At 42.0% G+C, this 18,752-nt stretch overlaps 1 pseudogene; it reads left to right on the top strand.

Annotated features, from left to right (window-relative positions):
- The window catches only part of LOC130038136 (60S ribosomal protein L11-like), an 82,218-nt pseudogene extending 63,802 nt beyond the window's left edge, over positions 1 to 18,416 (top strand).
- Positions 18,417 to 18,752: the final 336 nt, after the last annotated feature.

Genomic DNA, 18,752 nt, shown 5'->3' on the forward strand with positions numbered 1-18,752 from the left:
AGTGGCTTGCATCTGGAATCAAGGTAAGAGGGGGATGGGGAGAAATTGTATTAAATAAATGGCCAGCTGATCCTCAGTTAATCCCCTTGTTCAAGGCTGTCCAGCTAGCAATTTGGACATGCCATAGCATCTGTCTCTCTCGTTCTTTGCAATTTACCCTGCTAGACAGAGATCAAAGGTGCTGATCCAAATGCCTTTATTGTGATAAATCACCACAGGGAGGAAACAGGATATAAAATACTTCTTTAAGTGCACAAATTACCCACCAAAAAAGTTAGGTATTTTGGATACATACTTACTCCTGAAGATCTGTCCAACAACCAGAAGGAAGTCACTGTTAAACACACAGTATCACAAAATAGAAAGAAATTAAGGGGGTTTTGGGGGGAATAACAGGATTCTAAAGACTATAAATCCCCAAATATGCATAATAGCAAAATCTCTTTATGAGGTCTGTGAGTCCCTAGACTGGAAGAAGAGCTGCCAACTGGCATTTCAAAATCTTACAGATTATTTAGTTTCCACACCAGTTCTAGAAATATGTAATCTAAGAAAGCCTTTTATCTTACATGTAACTGAAAAGCAAATAGTAGCACTAAGTCTGTTAACCAAAAAAATTGGGGAAACTCTCAGAACCTGTAGTCTATTTATCTAAACAGCTTATCGGTGTGGGTCAGATTTCACCCAGATGCCTCCAGGCAATGGCAGCAACTATTCTTATGGTAGAGGAGTCCACAAAACCTTCTCTAGGACAGCCACTAGAAATACAGATGCCCCTTAAATTTCAGAGTATGCTAGAAATAAAAGGTCATCAATAATTGAGAAGTGGCAGACTAACAAAGTACCAAATACTATTGTTAGACTCTCCAGGAATAACTTGTAGGATTTGTCAGATGCTTAATCCAGCAATTCTTATTCCCCTTCCTCAGGAAACCTGTGAATGTACAAATCATATGTGCACAGAGGTAATTAAATGAATATATTCTAGTAGACCTTTTTAATTTTAATTAGGGAGGGGGCACATCCAGTGGTGCTTAGGGCTTATTCCTGGCTCTGACTCAGGGATCACTCCTGGAGGTGCTCAGGGGAACTTATGGGGTGCTGAGAATCGAACCTAGGTCAACCATGCACAAGGCAAATGCCCTACTATCTAGGTACTATCTAGCTGATCCCTATTCTAGTAGTTTTATTTAAAAGATATGAGTGGTCCCCTGGGAACCAATTATATAGGGGTTTAGGCATTTGCCTTGTATGTAGCACACTCTGCCCTAATTCTTAGCACTGCATGTGGTCCCCCAAGCACTGCCAGGAGTGATCCCTGAGCCAGGAGTAAACCCTGAGCACAGCCATATGTAACCCCCAAACCAATTAATTAAAAATACTCTCTCAAGGCAGAGCGATAGTACTAGAGTATTTGCCTTGAACGAGGCTGAACAAATTCAATATCTGGCATTCCATGCGGTCCCTCAAGCACTGCCAAGATTAATTTCTGAGTGCCAAGCCAGGAGTAACCCTTGAGCACAACTGGGTGTGGCCCCAAAACAAAAACAAACAAAAATAACCCTCTCTCTTGGATAATCCAGACAGAACCTGGTTAACTAAGGGTAGTAGCCTAGTTCATGAGGGAACTTGAAAATTGGCATAAAGGGGCTGGAGTGATAGGGCATTTGCCTTCCATGTAGCCAACTCTGGTTCAATTCCCAGCATCCCATATAGTCCCCTGAGAACCGCCAGGAGTGATTCCTATTCCTGAGTGCAGTGTCATGAATAACCCCTGTGCATCGCCAGGTGTGACCCAAAAAGAAAAAAAAATCAAAGAAAAAAAAGCAAAAGGAAAGGAAAGAAAGAAAGAAATAAAGAAAGAAAGAAAAGAAAATTGACATATGCCACTGTAAATCTAAAATATTGGAAGTTTAAAGCCTTGCTGGGAAGTGAACTTTAGCTCAAAAGACAAAGCTCTTACCAAGGCTGCCAATTGGATGAGAAACTTAAACGTCTATACTGATTTTAAATATGCTCTTTTACTTCTACATGCTAATGCAAAGTTCATGAAGAAAAGGAACTTTTTAAATAATCAGCTAATAGGGAAAAAGACAGCTCATATAGAGAAGGGAGCACCAACTAAAGAGTGTTGGGAGGATCCTCCCAAGATGGGAGATGCATGCTGAAAGTAGACTATAGACCAAACATGATTGACACTCAATGCCTCTTTTGCAAGCCACAACACCCAAAAGGAGAGAGATAACAAACGGGAATGCCCTGCCAAAGAGGTGGGGTGGGATGGGGGGGATAGGGGGGTGGGAGGGATACTGAGATCACTGGGAGTGGAGAATGGGCACTGGTGGAGGGATGGGTACTCGATCATTGTATAACTGAAACCCAAGCACAAAAGTTTGTAAGTCTACAACTGTACCTCATGGTGTCTCACTAATAAAAATTTAAAAAAAAATAATCAGCTAAAATAATTCAATAAATCATGGAGAAGAAATAGTAAAACTAAGGCAGTGCAACTTCCAACAAAAAATAGCAGTTATTCACTACAAGAGACATTATGAAGGAGATGCTGAAATAATTAAGGAGAATACTTAAGTGGATTTCATAGCCAAGAAGACTGCACATTTTTTGAAACATAGGAGTACTACTATTTATTCAGTCATTGATTAAGCTGACTGAAGTTGCCCACATTTTTATCCAACTATGGAACTCATATCCCATTCAGAAAATAATGGTTTTAAGCCAGAATACTGTGCAAGAGGGGAACAATAGGCATTGCAACAAGGTTTTGGATTTTTGCCCAAAGCGCCACCAAACTTAAATTCCTCCATCAGGTGTGTGAATTATACTGGTCAGTCACCCTTCTCCCCGCATGCACCCCAGCCCTCTACACGAAGGCAAGCTCCTCCCAGCATCTCACCGGGACCCGCACCCCACGGCCAGCTACCGGCCTCAGAGCACCGCCAAACTTAAGTCCTCATCAGGTGTGTGCACCCCTAGCATCCCCCCCTCAATCTACCCATCCGGCATCTTTTAAACCTCTAACCACAAAACTGCGTGGACATTAATGTGTCTGCAAGAAGTTACTTTGTCTGCACCTCACATTTGAGGTACTAGTTAACCCAGACCTCACATGTACCTATCAATAAGCCACGGTGACACACAAAGATAGCCCAATTACAGGGGCAAAAACATTCAACATGAGAAAAAACTCCAAAACGCAAAGGTCATTATGGTAAAACAATGCAGAAACTACACAAGCCTAATGATTGAAGTTGCTAGCCCAGATGAATCAAAGAGTTATAATGAACTCTATAACCTCTCAGATATGGAATTTAAAATGGAGCTTTTAAGGATGTATAAGGAACTCAAAGAAGCAATGAAACACATTGCTGATAAAATACAAGATGATATGAAAGCGGAGGTGAAGAAAATACAAACAAAAATATAAGCAGAAATAACAGACCTTAAAAACCTTGTAGGTGAAATGAAAAACTCAGTGGAAGGCCTCAGCAACAGAGTAACAGCTGCTGAGGACAGAATCAGTAAGCTCCAAGAAGAGGTGCAGAGAATCTTCAGACAACAGCAGAAAATGGAAAAGAGCCTCAAAATAAACCAACATATGTCAAGAGAAAATCAGGATGAAACCTAGAGGAATAAGAATCATTGGTGTCCCAGAGGGACAGGAAGAAAACCCTCATGAAGAAGAAACTGTCAAAGACGTAACTGCTAAACGTTCCCAGAGTTGAAGAGCAGATGCAATCAGATTCAGGAGGCCCGAAGGGTACCAGTTAAAAGAAATCCAAATAAAAATACTCCAAGACACATCCTAATCAGAATAATGAAAAGCATAGACAGAGATAAAATTCTGAAAACAGAAAGATCAAAGAAAGAAATTGCTTTATAAAGGAACATCCTTAAGATTCACAGCAGACCTATCCGATGAAAAACTAAAGGGCTGAAGACAGTGGTGGGATATAGTGAACAAACTCAATGAAATAAATGCCTCAGCTAGAATACATTACCCAGCTAGACTCTCATTCATATCAGAAGGAACAACATACAGCTTCACAGACAAACACTCAGGAACTTTACAGCCTCAAAACCATGGCTACAAGAGCAACTAAATGAGCTACATTTAGACAAGACAAGCCCCTCAAATACACAAAATTTTGGCAGAAAGATAGGATAAAACCCCATAACAATTATCTCTCTCAATGTCAATGGGCTACATTAAAAGACACAGAGTGACAGGATGGATCTGAAATTTTTTTTATTTTGCTTTTTGGGTCACACCCGGTGATGCACAGGGGTTACTCCTGGCTCTGCACTCAGGAATTACTTCTTGTGGTGCTCAGGGGACCATATGAGATGCTGGGAATCAAACCCGGGTCAGTAGCATGCAATGCAAACGCCCTCCCTGCTGTGCTATCACTCCAGCTCCTGGATCTGAAAATTGAACCCAACATTCTGCTGCCTGCAAGAAACACACATGAACAGTCAGAGCAAACAGAGACTCAAAGTGAAAGGATGGAAAACAATTCTACAAGCAAACAACTCCCCCCTAAAGAGCTGGAGTAACCATACTAATAGCAGACCACATAGACTTCAGACTGAAGAAGGTTACAAGAGACAGTGAAGGTCATTTCTTAATGATCAAAGAATCTGTACACTCACACTCCTAAATGTATATGCACCTAATGAGGAACCAGCAAAATACTTAAAAAGACTGCTCGTAGACTTGAAGAAAGACATCAATAGCAACACAATCATAGTTGGAGATTTCAACACCACTTTTTCACCTCTCAAAACATCATCCAGACTCAAGCTCAGCAAGGACATACTTTCTCTGAGGAAAGAAATGGGATTTAGTAGATATACATAGGATATTTCATTCCAAAAAAGCTGAATACACATTTTTCTCAAGTGCACATGGGACTTTCTCCAAGATAGACCACACGCTGGGCCACAAAATATACCTCCATAAAATGAAGAGAATAGAAATTCTATCAACGATCTTTCCAGACCATAATGCACTATAAAGCGAAGTGAATCACACTTAGAAACAGAAATTCAAACCAAACACCTGAAAACTAAACAGCTCACTACTGAACAATGAGTGGCTTAGAAAGAAAATCAAAGTGGAAATCAAAAGATTCCTGGAAATGAACAAGAATGAAGATATGAGTTACCAGAACCTATGGGACACAGCAAAAGCAGTGTTAAGAGGAAAGTTTATAGCTCTACAAGCATTCCTCAGGAAGGAAGAACAAGTCCACATAAGTAACATAACTTAACAGCTTAAGATCTTGGAGAATGACCAACAAAAGAATCCCAAACCAGACAGGAGGAAAGAAATAATAAAACTTAGAGCAGAAATGGCATGGAAACCAAAAAAAAAACAATCTAAAAGATCAGTGAAACCAAGAGGTGGTTGTTTGAGAAAATAAACAAGATTGATAAATCACTAGCAAGACTGACAAGGAAAGAGAAAGAATGATCCCTAATAAACAGAATCAGAAACAAAAAGGGAGATATCGCAACAGAACCCACAGACATTCAAAGGATAATCAGAGATTACTTTGAAAAGCTTTACACCATGAAACAAGACAACCTAGAAGAAATGAATAAATTCCTGGACTCCTGTAATCTCCCAAAGCTGACCCAAGAAAATCTGGAAATACCTAAATAGACCTATCACTATCAAGGAAATTGAAATAGTAATTAAAATTCCCCTGAAAAACAAAAGCTCTGGCCCAGGTCGATTCACTAATGAATTCTTCCAAACCTTCAAAGAGGATCTACTCCCAGTCCTGTACAAGGTTTTCCAAGAAATTGAAAAAACAGAAACACTTCCAAACATTTTCTATGAGGCAAATATCACCCTCATACCAAAAGCAGACAGAGACACCACAAAAAAGAGAATTACAGGCCAATATCCCTGATGAATACAGATGCAAAGATCCTCAACAAAATACCAGCAAATAGAATCCAATGACTCATCAAAAAGATAATATACCACGACCAAGTAGGATTCATCCTGGGGAAGCAAGGATGGTTAAACATTCACAAGTCAATCAACATAATACACCATATCACTGTATCACTGTCATCCCACTGATAGTCAAATTACTCAAGTGGGCACCAGTAAAATTTCTATTCCTCCGAGCCCTAAGATTTTAGCAGCTTCTTCTTACTCGTCTTTTCCCAGCAATTGGAGGCTCTTTCAGGGTCAAGGGTAAGAGACCCATTGTCGTTACTGTATTTGCATATAGAATACACCACGGGGAGCTTGCCAGGCTCTGCCCTTGCAGGCAGGATACTCTTGGTAGCTTGCCAGGCTCTCCGTGAGGTATAAATGGGTAGGAAGTGTCTTATAATGTGACGCCTAGTCGCTTTGCAGCCACTCAGTCCAGAAAGCAGCCTGGAGCGTGGCGGTGGTTGGGCAGTGGAAGTTGGCTGTCGGGGCTGGGTCTCTTGGGGTGGGGATGATCCCGTCTGGATCATCCGTGAGTTCTGGAGGGTGGCCAATGAGGACATTATCTGGTGCCAGCAGGGTATAGCTTATGTATGTGATCCCTGAGTCACCAGAGACTGGGGGAAGCAGGCAGAGGAGGGGTCGCATTCTGGGTCCCGTTGAGTCCAGAGTCCAAGGTCACAAAGGTTTGCATTATCTGGGTTTCGTGGGACTTCATTCTTGCGTGAGGCTCGGCCTGAGCATCCAGAAAGTGGTCTGGAGCATGGCAGAGGTTGGGCAGTGGAGGTCAGTTGCCAGGGCTGGGTCCCTTGGGGTGGGGAGGGCTCTCACATGCTCCACAGTCTCAACGGGACCCAGAACAGAGATCCTCTGCCTGCTTCCCCCAGTCTCTGGTGACTCAGAGATCACACCCATAAGTCACATCCTGCTGGCATCAGATAATCTCCTCATCAACCACCCTCCAGAACTCACGGATGCTCCTCCCAGATGGGAGTATAAAAGGAGGCTCCCAATACACCATATCAATAAAAGGAAATATAAAAAACATATGATCATATCAGTAGATGAAGAGAAGGCATTTGACAAGATCCACCATCCATTTATGATAAAAATTATCAGCGAAATGGGAGTCCAAGGAACTTTTCTCAATATAGTCAAAGCTATCTACCACAAGCCCACAGCAAGCATTATTATTAATGGGGAAAAACTAAGAGCCTTCCTTCTAAGATCAGGAACAAGGCAAGATTGCCCTCTCTCACCTCTTCTATTCAATATAGTACTGGAAGTACTTGCCATAGCACTTAGGCAAGACAAAGTTATCAAGGGCATCCAGATAGGAAAGGAAGAAGTCAAGCTATCACTATTCCCAGATGACATGATACTTAGAGATAGATTTGTACAGTAGAGTGTCAGGTTACAAAATCAATACACAAAAGTCTATTACTTTCCTATATACAAATAATGAAAAAGAAGAAAGAGATTTAAAAAAACAATCCTGTTCACAATAGTGCCTCAGAAAATTAAGTATCTTGGAATCAGCTTAACTAAAGAGGTGAAGGACCTATACAAAGAAAACTATAAAACACTACTTCAAAAAATAAGAGGACACTAGGAAACGGAGACACATCCCCTTCTCATGGATTGGGAGGATTAACATTGTCAAAATCGCAATACTCCCCAAAGCATTATGCAGATTCAATGCAATCCCTATAAGGAATCCTATGACACTTTTCAAAGAAATAGACAAAAGTCTCCTGAAATTCATAGGGGGCAATAGGCCCCCACAAATAGTCAAAGCAATCATTGGGAAAAAGAAGATGGGTGACATCACCTTCCCCAATTTCAAACTGTATTACAAAGCAGTAGTAATTAAAACAGCATGGTATTGGAATAGAAACAGACCTGAAGACCTGTGGAATATTCTGAGTTGAATATTCTGACACAGCCTTTCAAGTATCTGAGCATTTAATATTTGGTAAAGGAGCAAGAAATGTGAAGTGGAGCAAAAAATGCCTCTTACAAGTGGTGCTGAGAAAACTGAACAGCTACATGAAAAAGAATGAACTCAGAACTCTGTCTAATGCCGAGCACAAAAGTCAGATGAAAATGGATTAAAGGCCTCAATATCAGACCTGAATCCATAAGGTACATGGAGGAAAATGTAGGCAGAACCCTTCATGGTACTGAAGCTAAAGTCACCTTTAAGGATGAAACATCACTGACCAAGCAAGTGGAAACATACATAAACAAAATGGACTATATTAACCTAAGAAAATTCTGCACCTCATAAGAAACAGTGACTAAAATACAGAAAGAGCCCACAGAATGGGAAAAATAATTCCCTAAAACCCATCAGATACGGGCTTAATATCCAGGATAAACAAGGCACTGGTAGAACTTCACAAGAAAAGACCCTCCAACCAACCCCATCAAAAATGGGAAGAAATTAACAAAAACTTCTCCCCAAAAGAAATTCAAATAGCCAAAAGCCACATGCAAAAATACTCTACATTGCTAATCATCAGGGAGGATGTGAATCAAAACAACAATAAGGATCCTCTTATAAGCAAATTTCATGACTTCATCTTTCCTAACAGTTGCATAGTATTCCACTGTTTAGATGTACCAAAATTTCTTTAACCAGTCATCTGTTCTCAGGCACTTGGGTTGTTTCCAGATTCTGGCTATTGGGAACAGTGCTGCAATAAATATACAGGTACATTGATGATGGAAAATGTGCACTGGTGGAGGAATGGGTGTTCTATCACTGTTTGACTAAAACTCAAACATGAAAGCCTTGAAACTGTATCTCACGGTGATTCAATAAATAAATTATAAACTTAAAAAAAAATGAGGCACCATCTTATACCACAGAAACTGGCACACATTAATAAGAACAAGAAGAACCATGCTGGCATGGATGCGGAGAGAAAGGGACTCTCATTCATTGTTGGTGGGAATGTTGACTGGTCCAGCCTTTCTGGAAACCAATATGGATATTTCTCCAAAAACTAAAAATCGAGCTCCCATATGATCCAGTAGTACCTTTCCTGGAAATATATCCTGGAGAGGAAAAAAAAAACAGAGTAGAAATGACATCTGCACTTGTATGCTTATTGCAGCACTGTTCACAATATCCAGAATCACTTGATCACTTGACATCCTGTTATTATTGATTTGCTCGAGCGGGCGCCAGTAACATCCCCATTCATCCCTGTCGCGTGCTAATGTAGCCCAATGGCATTTGCTCATTCTAGGAACACGAAGAGCCTCAAACCGATCATTCAGGGTTTTGACAAAGAAGTCTGACCATCTAGTAGGTGGGCGACCACGTGACATTTTGACATGCCATGGAATCCAGTCAGTAATGGCTCTAGTCCAGCGGTCCTCTCCAAATCTCATTACGTGTCCAGCCCATCTGATTTTTGATGCCTTGGCAAATGAGACAGCGTCCCTGATTCTTGACCGTCAAGGAAGGTCAGAATCCCAGATTCTTTCTCGCATTTGAGTGAAGCGTGATACTCCAAGCATAGCTCTTTTGATTCCTCCTGGGAGACCCGAATAGCGTTCTCATCCTGTTTTCATAGGGCCCAGGTCTCTGAGGCGTATGCTAATGTAAGAAAAAACAGTGGAATCGAAGAGATATGCTCGGAGCCAGAGGTTCTTTGTCCTCTTAGCTATTTCTTCGACATTCTTGAAGGCGTTCCAAGCTGCTCTCTTCCTCCTGCAAAACTCAGGTGCCAGGTCATTCGTCATGTTGATTTCTCGACCTAGGTACACAAAACTGTTGCATTCGGAGATCATCGTCCCAATGAGTGTGAATGGAACGTCAGGAACGAGACTGTTTCTCATAAACATTGTCTTCGTGAAATTCATCTGTAGTTCGACCTTTCCACACTCACAGTCAAAGAGAGCCAGCATTTGTGCCACTTGGATGATGTTTGGTGTTATAAGAACGATGTCATCAGCGATGTGGAGATGGTGTAGTTGCCAACCATCTATCTTCACTCCCATTCCTTCCCATTCCAGTCATCGCATGACGTTCTAGAGGGTGGCACTGAAGAGTTTCAGTGAAATGGTATCACCCTGCCGAACCCCTCTCTTGACGTCAATGATCACCTCCCTGTAGAATGGTGAGATCCTGGTAGCGATTCCTCAATAAAGCTCACGGAGGATCCTGATGTATTGACGTTGAATGCCCTGTTTGGCTAGGGCCTCGATGACCACTTGAGTCTCAACAGAATCAAAGGCCTTCTTTAAATCAATGAACGTTAGACAGAGTGGCATCTTGAGTTCCCAGAAACCTCAATGAGCTTGGTTATCATGTGGATATGGTCGATTGTGCTGAATTCTTTGCGGAACCTGGCTTGCTTGCATGATTGTCCTTCATCTAGTGTTGTGCCAATCCTATTCAGGATTACTCGAGTGAACAGCTTATAGATGACAGACAATAGGCAGATTGGGCGATAGTTGCCAATGTCGTGGATGTCTCCCTTCTTGTACAGTAGTACAGTCCTGCTGGTTTTCCAATGGGACGGAACTTTGCATTCAGACAGGTAGCGTGTGAAGAGCCGAGCCAGCGTATTGAAGAGTACTGATGGCAGGTTCTTCAGGTGTTTGGGTCTGACCTTGTCTGGGCAGGGTGCTGTTCGTTTCTTTACCGACAAAATGGTGTGTCTGATTTCGGAAGGGAGAACATTGGGAACAACATATCCATCCTGTGGAATTTGGTATGTGGGCAGGTGGATGTGGCTTCCAAAGAGATCCAAGTAGCAGTCATGGATAATCATCTCCATTGCCCTTCTGGAAGATGTGATAGATCCATCAAGATGTTGGAGGGCAGTCATCTTTGTCTTTTAGTTGGAGAAGGACAGGAAGGCATCGCGAATGCTTTTTGTGGCTTCTGCTGCATCTGCCAGCACTTCTGTACTTCTCTCTTTGAGGTCTTCCTTTATCGCTTCTCTGCACTGCTTTGCAAGCTCGGACGTTCGCTTACAGTTGCCTGAGGCTTGCGCCAAGCCACTTTGGTGAATGAGCTTGAGAGTTTTTGAAGACAGTCATCTTTTTGTGGCTATCTCTCTCTTGGCATTCCTCGCACAATCATGGAGGTGCTGAACCAGCCGATCGTATTCCTCGTTAGTGTTGTCAACAATGGCATCTTCCCATGTAGCTGCAATAGTGCCAAAGAGCTCCCAGTTGGTGGTCATTCTAGGAATTCTCTTCTTAAACTTTGCAGTCCTTTCTCCCCACTCTGTGAAGTAGAATTTTGCATGAACTAGATGGTGATCCGATCCCATTTGGAATTTTGGGACAACAGCGACATCAGTCAGTCAGGACCGTGATTGAATATGGTGTGGTCAATTTCATTGTGGAACCATCCACCGGGAGACTCCCATGTCCAATGTTTAGATTCAGCCTTCTGGAATTGTGAGTTACCATGGATGTTCTTGGTAGACATGATGAACTCAGACAGTTGCTCACCCTGTTCATTCCATGCTAGGCCATGGATCCTGATGTGGAGTCCTTCGGCTGATCTTCTTGGTCCTATCTTGGCATTAAAATCACCAACAAATGCGGTTTTCTCCCTTGATCTGCACGGGACGGGAACTGAGGCCCACCTCTCGGCAACAAAGCTGAACATTTCCGGGTACTCTCTCCTCATTCAACCAGGTACAGCCTGCCGCTCAGTGCCAGGGACCCTTTCTGGAGCCGCAGCTGCTAATGCGGCCGCGAAATATTCCCCCACTACATATGCCATAGGAACCATAAGCTACCCTCTTAGATGGAACCTGCTCTAGGTTAGCTCAGCATCTAGAAACACAGTAGCCAATAACTCATAAGCCTATCTCAATTCACACTGCATATCAAGCAGAATAGTAACAGTGAACGTGAAGGACTAAACCACACTTGTCACAATGGTAAAGCAACGCAAAAGCCCACCAAACTTTCTTATTGAATAGTCTAGCCCAGAAGACACCAACAGTACTGTAGTGTTAGACAACCTCTCTGACAAGATATTCAGAAGGGAGCTACTTAGGATGCTTAGGGAACTAAAAGAAACTATGGAAAGCAATGCCAATAAAAGACAAGAGGATTTGAAGGCAGAAATGAGGAAAATGCAATTGGAAATGTCAGACCTGAAAAACCTGGTAGGCGAATTGAAAAACTCAGTGGAAGGCCTCAGCAGCAGAGTAACAGCTGCTGAGAACAGAATCAGTGAGCTCAAAGATGAAGTTCAGATACTTTCCAGAAAAGAGCAGAAAATGGAAAAGAGACTCACAATTCGGGAACAGATGGCAATAGAAGATTGTGATGAAGCCAAGAGGGGTAACATAAGAATTATTGGAGTCCCAGAGGGACAGGAAGAAAACCTTGATGAAGAAGAAACTGTCAAAGATGATTGCTACAACATTTCCAGAGCTGAAGAAAACTTGTGACCACATTCAGGAGGCCCGAAGGGTACCAGCTAGAAGAAATCTGAATAAAAATATCACAAGACACATCCTGATCAAAATGACCAAAACCTTAGACAGAGACAAAATTCTGAAAGCAGCAAGATCGAAGAAAGAAATCTCTTACAAAGGAGCATCCTTAAAATTCACAACTGATTTTTCTGATGAAAGCCTCATGGCCCGAAAACAGTGGTGGGACATAGTAAAAAAAACTCAATGAAATAAATACCTCTCCAAAAATACTTTACCCAGCAAGACTCTCATTCACAATAGAAGGAACAACACACAGTTTCACAGACAAACAACAGCTCAGGAACTTCATAGACTCAAAACCATGGTTACAAGAACAACTAAATGGGATACTTTAAGGCAAGAAAGGCCCCTCAAATACACCAAATTTCAATAGAACAATGGGACAAAATCCCATAACAATAATCTCTCTCAATGTCAATGGGCTAAACGCACCAATTAAAAGACATAGAGTGGCAGGATGGATTAGAAAATTGAACCCAACATTCTGCTGCCTGCAAGAAACACATCTCAACACTCAAAGCAAACACAGACTCAGAGTCAAAGGCTGGAAAACAATCCTACAGGCAAACAGCTCCCATAAAAAAGCTGGGGTAGCCATCCTAATATCAGACCACATCGATTTCAGAGTGAAGAAGGTCATAAGAGAGAGTGAAGGCCATCTCTTATTGATCAAAGGATCTGTACAACAGGAAGAACTTACAATAATAAATGTATATGCACCTAATGAGAGACCAGCAAAGTACTTAAAACAACTACTCATAGATTTGGAAAAAGACATCAATAGCAACACAATACTAGTGGGAGACTTCGACACCGCTTTGTCACCTCTGGATAGATCAAACAGACTCAAGCTTAGCAAGGACATACTTCATCTGAGGGTAACAATGGAAGAAAGGGACTTAGTAGATATACAGAACACTTCATCCTCAAAAAGCTGAATACACAATTTTCTCAAGTGTGCATGGAACATTCTCCAAGATAGACCGCATGCTGAGCCACAAAACATGCCTCCATAAAATTAAGAAGATAGAGATTGTATCAACAATTTTCTCAGACCATGATGCGCTGAAATTAGAAGTAAATCACACACAAAAACAGAAAACTAAATCAAACACCTGGAAGTTAAACAGTGCGCTGTTGAACAACGAGTGGCTTAGAGAGGAAATCAAAAGATCCCTAGAAACGAATGAAAATGAGGACACGAGTTACCAGAACTTATGGGACACAGAAAAAGCTGTGTTAAGAGGAAAGTTTATAGCTCTACAAGCATTCCTCAGGAAGGAGGAGCAAGCACACATAAATAACTTAACCTCACAGCTTAAGAGCATGGAGAAGGACCAACAAACGGAGCACAACCCGAACAGGAGAAAGGAAATAATAAAACTCAGAGCAGAGATTAACGAGATGGAAACCCCAAAAACAATCCGAAAGATCAATGAAACCAAGAGCTGGTTCTTCGAGAAAATTAACAAGATTGATAAGCCTCTAGCAAAACTCACAAAGAAAGGGAGAGAGATAACCCTAATAAACTGAATCAGAAATGAAAATGGGGTCATTACAACAGAAACTACGTAAATTCAAAGGATCCTCAGGGAGTACTTTGAGAAGCTTTATGCCATAGAACATCAAAAAATCAAGGAAATGGATAAATTCCTAGACTCCTACAGACTCCCAAGGCTGAACCAAGAAGACTTGGAATACCTGAACTGACCTATCACCATAAAGGAAATTGAAATGGTAATAAAAAGTCTCCCCAAGCACAAAAATCCTGGCTCGGATGGATTCACTAGTGAATTCTTCCAAATCTTTAAAGAGGACTTACTCCCAATCCTCTTTAAGCTTTTCCACGAAATTGAAATATCAAAAACACTTCCGAACAGTTTCTACGAAGCAAATATCACACTGATACCAAAAGCAGACATAGATACCACAAAGAAAGAGAATTACAGGCCGATATCCCTGATGAACACAGATGCAAAGATCCTCAACAAACTACTAGCAAATAGAAACCAACTACTCATCAAAAAGATCATACACCATGACCAAGTAGGATTCATCCCAGAGATGCAAAGATGGTTTAATGTTCGGAAATCAATCATCATAATCCATCATATCAACAAAAGAAAAGATAAAAAGCATATGATCATATCAATAGATGCAGAGAAAGCATTTGACATGATCCAGCACCCCTTTATGATAAAAACCCTAGCCAAAATGGGGATAGAGGGTACTTTCCTCAGCATATTTAAAGCCATCTACCACAAGCCTACAGCAAGCATCATCCTCAATGGGGAAAAACTGAGAGCCTTCCCTCTAAGATCAGGGACGAGACAAGAATGCCCACTCTCTCCACTGCTGTTCAATATAGTACTGGAAGTACTTGCAATAGCGATTAGGCAAGAAAAAGATATTAAGGGCATTCAGGTAGGAAAGGAAGAAATCAAGCTCTCACTATTTGCAGATGATATGATACTATACTTAGAGAACCCAATAACCTCCACCAAAAACTCCTAGAAACAATAGACTTGTATAGTAAAGTTGCAGGCTATAAAATCAATACCCAAAAGTCCATGGCTTTCCTATACGCAAACAGTGAGAGAGAAGAAAGATACATAAAAAAAAATCCCATTCACAATTGTGCCCCAGAAAATCAAGTACCTAGGAATCAGCTTAACTGAGGAAGTAAAGGACCTGTACAAAGAAAACTACAAAATGCTACTTCAGGAAATAAAAGAGGACATGAGGAAATGGAAAGATATCCCCTGCTCATGGGTCGGGAGACTTAACATTGTCAAAATAGCAATACTACCGAAAGCATTGTATAAATTCAATGCAATCCCTATAAGGATACCCATGACATTCTTCAAAGAAATGGAGCAAACACTCCTGAAATTTATATGGAACAATAAGCCCCCACGAATAGCTAAAGCAATTCTTGGGGAAAAAAATGGGAGGAATCAACCTCCCGAACTTCAAACTGTACTACAAAGCAGTAATAATTAAAACAGCATAGTACTGGAACAAAGGCAGAACTGCAGACCAATGGAACAGGGTTGAATACACTGACATCTCCCCTCAATCATATGATCATCTAATCTTTTATAAAGGTGCAAGTAACGTGAAGTGGAGTAAGGAAAGCCTCTTTAACAAATTGTGCTGGCATCACTGGACGGTTACATGCAAAAAAATGGGCTCAGAACTCTGCCTAATGCCATGTAAAAAAGTAAGATCAAAATGGATTAAAGACCTCAACATCAGACCAGAAACCATAAGGTACATTGAAGACAAAGTTGGCAAAACCCTCCATGACATTGAAGCTAATGGTATCTTCAAAGATGCCACGCCACTGGCCGAGCAAGTGAAAACAGAGATAGATAAATGGGACTATCTTAAACTAAGAAGCTTCTGCACCTCAAAAGAAACAGTGACCAAAATACAAAGACAGTCTACAGAATGGGAAATGATATTCGCTGAATACACATCTGACAAGGGATTGATATCAAAGATATACAAATTACTGGTTGAACTCCACAAGAAGAAAACATCCAACCCCATCAAAAAATGGGGCAATGAAATGAACAGAAGCTTTCTCAAAGAAGAAATCCGAATTGCAAAAAAGCACATGAGAAAATGCTCTTCATCACTAATCATCAGGGAGATGCAGATCAAAACCACAATGTGATACCATCTCACACCTCAGAGACTGGCACACATTCAAAAGAACAAAAGCAACCGATGCTGGTGCGGATGTAGCGAGAAAGGGACACTCCTTCACTGTTGGTGGGAATACCGACTGGTTCAGCCCTTCTGGAAAACAGTATGGATGATTCTCAAAAAAAAAGTGACATCTGCACTTGTTTGTTCATTGCAGGACTCTTTACAATATCCAGAAACTGGAAGAAACCTGAGTGCCCAAGAACAGATGACTGGTTAAAGAAACTTTGGTACATCTGCACAATGGAGTACTATGTAGCGGTTAGAAAAGATGAAGTCATGAAATTTACATACAAGTGGTACAACACGGAAAGTATCATGCTAAGCGAAATGAGTCAGAAAGAGAGGGATAGACATAGAAAGATTGCATTCATCTGGGGGATATAAAGTAACAAAATATGAGATTAATACCTAAGAATAGCTGAGATCAGCACTAGGAGGATTACTCCATAGCTTAGAGGCCAGCCAGGCATTCTAGGGGAAAAGGCAGCTCAGATAGAGAAGCGAGCACCAAAGAAAGGGTGTTTGGAGGATCCTCCCAGGAGGGGAGATGCATGTTGAAAGTAGACTATGAACTGAACATGTTTGCCACTCAATGCCTCTTTTGCAGAGCACAAGACCCGAAAGGAGAGAGAGAACAAAAGGGAATGCACAGAGGCAGGGTGGGATGGGGCGATGGGGTGGGAGGGATATTATCCATGGTGGTGGAAAATGGGCACTGGTGGAGGGATGGGTATTTGATCATTGTATAATCAAAACCCAAGCACAAAAAATTGTAAATCTACAACTGTACCTCATGGTGTTTCACTAATAAAAATTTTTAAAAAATCACCGACAATGATCTTGTAAATGGTGTGGTCTTCTTTATAGAACTTCTCCAGTTCCATGTAGAACTTCTCAATTTCTCCTTCATTATAATTGGATGTTGGTGTGTAGACAACGAAGATAGAAAGTGCTGGCAGTTAGCCACATCTATTCAAGTGTAATCGTCCGATTCTGGTCGTTAGGCATTTGAATGAATCAATGCTCATGGCCAAGTTCATGTTGACAAGGACACCGACACCACCAACACCTCTTTTTTCGCATGTTCTGAGGAACAGTTCTTCCCCAGTGTCAAAAACGGCGTGATATTATTGACGTCTTCTTGTGTCAGTCAGACCAATGATGTCATACTTGATCTTTCGCGCTTGCACCATCAGGTCCTCAATGGATGCATCTGATGCCAGCATACGTGCATTGAAAGTACAGACAGTCATTTTTGTCCTTCTTCGTTTTGGCAGCCTAGGTCAGCCCTGAGATTTTATGAGCCTCTCCTTCCTCATCGTTCTTAGCGCTGTCATATTGGTGGCTCTTTCATGGTCAGGAGAATGGGACCCATTGTATTTACTTGTTTTGGCATATCGCAGGGTCCGGAAAGCATCCTGGAGGGCGTCCGCGGCTGGGTAGTGGAGGTAGTGGAGGTAATGGAGGTCTGCCAGGCTGCTCGGAGCAGGCAGATGATCTCTGCTCCCAGGTCCATTGAGCCCTGAGTCCAAGGTCACAGTGTTCCGCCCCCTGGATCTCTGGGGCTTCACTCATGTGTGCATCCTGGCCTGAGTGTCCGGAAATCATCCTGGAGGGCGTCTGTGGCTGGATAGTGGAGGTAGTGGAGGTAAAGGAGGTCTGCCGGGCTGCCTTGTGCTGGAAGCTGCGCTCTCTCTTCCTGTTCTCCATCTGGCGCAGGACCAGGCTGAAAAGGAGAACCCCATGTGGGAACTTCGCATCCACAAGTTTTGCCTCAACATCTGCATCGGGGAGAGCGGAGACAGGCTGACCCGCACGGCCAAAGTGCTGGAACAGCTCACCAGGCAGACCCCCATGTTCTCCAAAGTTTGGTATACCGTCAGGTTTTTCGGCATCCAGAGAAACGAGATTGCTGTCCACTGCACTGTTCCAGGAGCCAAGGCAGAAGAAATCTTGGAGAAAGGGGTAAAGGTGCGAGAGTATGAGTTATGAAAAAATAACTTTTCTGATACGGGAAACTTTGGTTTTGGGATCCAGGAACACATCAATCTCGGAATCAAATATGACCCAAGCATCAGTATCTTTGTCCTGGACTTCTACGTGGTGCTGGGTAGGCCAGGTTTCAGCATAGCAGACAAGTAGCACAGGACAGGCTGCATTGGGGCCGAACAAAGAATCAGCAAAGAGGAGGCCATGCACTGTTTCCAGCAGAAGTATGATGGATCATCCTTCCTGGAAAATAACTTCCTGTTTCTGTTCAAAAGGTCAATAAAAAGTGTTGCATGAAATAGGCAGAATATGGGGGAAAAAACCAAATGCCCGAGAACAGATGACTGGTTAAGGAAATTTTGGTATATCTATACAATGGAATACTACTCAGTTGTTAGAAGAGATGAAACCATAAAATTTGCATATAAGTAGATGGACAAAGGGAGTATCATGCTAAGTGAAATGAGTCAGAAAGAGAGGGACAGATATAGAATGACCGCACTCATTTGTGGCATATGAAGTTGCATACTATGAGGGGGCTGAAACGATAGCACAGCAGGGAGGGCATTTGCCTTGCATACAGATGACCT

Source organism: Sorex fumeus, unplaced genomic scaffold, assembly GCF_029834395.1.
Source record: "Sorex fumeus unplaced genomic scaffold, SorFum_2.1 ptg000073l, whole genome shotgun sequence".
Taxonomy (NCBI): domain Eukaryota; kingdom Metazoa; phylum Chordata; class Mammalia; order Eulipotyphla; family Soricidae; genus Sorex; species Sorex fumeus.